Here is a 3,663-nt window from a genome sequence, read left to right as displayed (position 1 = left end):
TCTATCCTCTTTAGCTTTTTTTTTTTTTTTTTTTTTTTGGATGGGGGGGACTTGCCTTTTTGGAATTTACAGTCTCGCTAGCTTCTTTTTTAAGATGAACTTAAATTGTCTAAAGCATATAGACAATTTCTAGATAATTTGAGTTCATTTTAATAAGACGCCATAATTTATCACCTAAAGATTATGTTATTATCTGAGGGTAACTCAACTATCAGAGACTTTTCAGATATCAGAACACTTTCCTCCTGCCAACACTGTTCAGTGATAAAAGAACAGTAGAAATTACTTTCTTGTCACAGTTGTAAATCTTTGGAAGCAGACTGACATATTGCTCTCTGGAAGAGTGGCTGCTGGTTAGCAGCCAAGTGATTTAACCGCTGTGCCATTAGAGCTCCCTCAATAAACAGTAGTTAATTACAGAATGGTGAGGTCATGGTAACTGGATGGAAGGCTGGGATGCGGAATAAGGAGTCCAGGAGGGCTGCTGGTGGTCTGGCTTCATCCTAGGCTGCTACTCTGACTTTCAGGGCCAAGGCCAGGGCCAGACTGGGCTAAACGGCTCGTGACAGTGGGGGGGCAGGTACCAGCTGAGATCCCTCAGCTCTGTTCCACATCACCAGGGCATCTAGGCTACAGGGACCTTCAGAATCTTCATCTATGCCAATGTTACCACTGTCTTCAAAAAGGAAGCCTATAACAAGCTCTGGGTTATCTTGCGGCCTTGGATTGGGGTTGAGGTGTGAGAGTTGCTGTGTCTAGAAGCTTGGCTGAACAAGGGTTAAGCATGTCCAGGTCTGGGGTGGATTATGGAGCCTCTGGGTGATGTAGTTAGTGCACAGGCCTGGGACCTGAAGCCCAGAAGCCCAGATTTGATCTATCCTGCAGCGTGATAGTCTAGGCTGACCTGTTCAGTCCAGGCATTATGGGCCAAACACGCCCCAGTTCTTCAAGGAAACCATGCGAACACTCGCAAGTCAGCCAGAACAGTTTGAAACAGGATCGAGAACCTGCAGGCAGTGCGACCACTGGTAGGTTATGGCATTCACTATGCCCTGTCTTGCAAAGGTATTAGGTGGGACAGGATAGATGCAGAGGGTCTCAGATATCAGCAGGTGCTCAGTAATGGACAAGGTCCACATTAGACTTCTCTAGGAACACACATGTAGCTGGCCTCTGAGGATGAACAAGCTAGGAAGGCAGCCAGGAGAACCCAGAAAATGGCGGGGTGGTGCTGGTGGTAAAGTGTTCCCGTGGATAGAGCCTGGGGTAGTCACAGTGTTACAGTGTCTTCTGACGTAGCATGATTCCTGAAACACATATTCCACTGTCATCATGGTGTGAATCAACAGGGATATAATGATCAGATATTTTTCTGATTAGCCTCTCAATTAGAAATCCAGGTATGGCACTGTCAGAGGGTCAAACCTACCATCCACTCTTCAGAAACCCTATGCAGGGTTAGTATGAGTCAGAACGGATTCAACTGCTCTGAACACTCAATTGACTGCAATTTTTCTTTCAGCCACTAGAGGTCAGAAATGCATACACATGCCTGAGTTGAGAGTGAATCCTCTTCCAGAACTCCCTGTTTTGGTGCAGATGGTGGGGAATGGGTGACTGGGCATCTGTCCAAGGTGGGGAAGATGGCAGATGGCATCAGCTCAACCAGCCCGGGAATGGTTTTCCTTGGGTGTGGAATGTTATACGGAGAAGGATGCAGGCTTGAAAACCAACACTTACATGGGGTCTTCCGTGACGCTTCTGCTTGAGGATGTCAGTCCATGTTCCCAGCCACGATTCTTTAGGACTCTTACACTGACCAGAATTGGCCTACCCACTCTATCAAATGTGGACCGTAGGTCATTTGGGGTTCTGCTTCTGAGCAATGGGGAGGCTCAAAGGTAGCCTCAGGGGCACAGTCCCTCTTCCCCCAGTCTTACAGGGTAATAGCACCTCCCTAGCAGTCCTGGTGTAGCACTGTGGGTTGATGCACCGGATTGCAATGCTAGTTTGAACCGAAGGTCGGAGGTTCAAGCTCACCAGACACTCCTCGGAAACCCTTTACAGGGTCACTATAGGTTGGAACCAACTTGACAACACTTGGCAACAACAACAACAATTACAAATGTACACACACACACACACACACACACACGGATATGACACATCCATATACTTCTATGTTGACACGGGTGGTCAGAAACTCCCATGCATGCTCTTCACACACCCCCTGTGATGCAGCTGTTTCACAGATATCAGCAACCATGTCTATGACATGCAGATGTGTACACACTCATGGAATGCTCCAGGCCTGGGGAAGAATGTTGTAACTGATGTGTTCTAACTGATGCGCTGAGCCAGCCCAGTCCCAGAGGGCTCCCACTCTAGAACGCTGTCCCTGGATCCTTGCCTATGCTGGGAGGCTGCTATATCGGGAAGAGGATTCTGGGGGAAGAACTGATGGCTGCAACTGGGCCACAGGGCACAGAGAGAGTCACCCAGAGGTGTGACGCTCTCTTAAAATTTGTTTAAGATTTTAGAGACCTGGTCGAGGGAACCAGGAAAGGAACGAGGAAATCTGTGTAGGTGGGGAAATTAGGACACATTTGCTCCTATTGTGAGTGATCAGAGAAAGAATGACCATCCGAAAGAGGACGGATAGATGTCCTTGAAAATTAGAGGTCAGCTGAGCCACAAGCTGAGGCTAGCACCATAATACGTGGGCAGTGCAATGGCCAGTTGGCCAGCCTGAGGCAGGGATCGTGGCCCTCTGTACTTTCAATGGCATTTGGAAAGGGGAGGCATGGCCACATCCTACTGGGTCTCCTTCTTTTGTGTGGTCATGTCTGACAAGGCCTTGGGTCCATCTCAGTCCTTCTGCCTCTCATCTCTTCCCTCAAGTGCTCTCCCTCCTATTACCCACCAAACACTGCTTCCATTTCTCTGTGGGACAGAAGCTGAAAACACACACACCAAGGTGACACACAGAAGGCACAGCTTTGTGTAGTAAGATTGTGCACTGAGACAAAGAATTCTCGCAGACTCTGTCTGCCTCCAGGCATTTTCCGAGCTTCTTTTATTGAGTGAGGATTACAGCAGAATCATGCAATTTCATATGCTTATGAATTGAGCATGTGCAGTAAGGGATACTAAAGTGATGGCTCTTAGCATGTCTCATTTAAATATTAAATCTCCACCCACTGGAGTGACTTTTAGTATGCAGATGTCCCCTCTTACCCAGATCCATGCAGTTTCTGATGCTTGATAGTTTATTATCCATCTCTGGAGCCCCAGCAGGACTGCAGGATAAATACTGGACTGCTAACTGGAAGGGGAGCAGTTGAAACCCAGCACTCTGGGAGAAAGATGAGGCGGTTTGCTCCCGTAAAGATTTGAAGTCATGGAAAGCCTATGAGTCAGAACTGTCTCGATGGCAGTGTGTTTTGGTTTGTTGGTTTGTTTTAAACATTTCTAGAAGTGCCCGCACTGGTGTGGTGCTGTAGGATAAGCATTAGACTGCAAGGTTGGTTTGAGACACCAGGTGTGGAGTTCAAACTCCCCAGCCGTTCCTTGGAAACCCTATACAGGGTCGCTATGAGCCATAACCAACTCAACAGCACTTAACAGCAACAACAACAAAAAGTGTCCGCAAACCTCCTATGT

Source organism: Chrysochloris asiatica, unplaced genomic scaffold, assembly GCF_000296735.1.
Source record: "Chrysochloris asiatica unplaced genomic scaffold, ChrAsi1.0 scaffold00357, whole genome shotgun sequence".
NCBI classification, from domain to species: Eukaryota; Metazoa; Chordata; class Mammalia; order Afrosoricida; family Chrysochloridae; genus Chrysochloris; species Chrysochloris asiatica.
Note: the sequence above shows the minus strand (reverse complement) of the source record.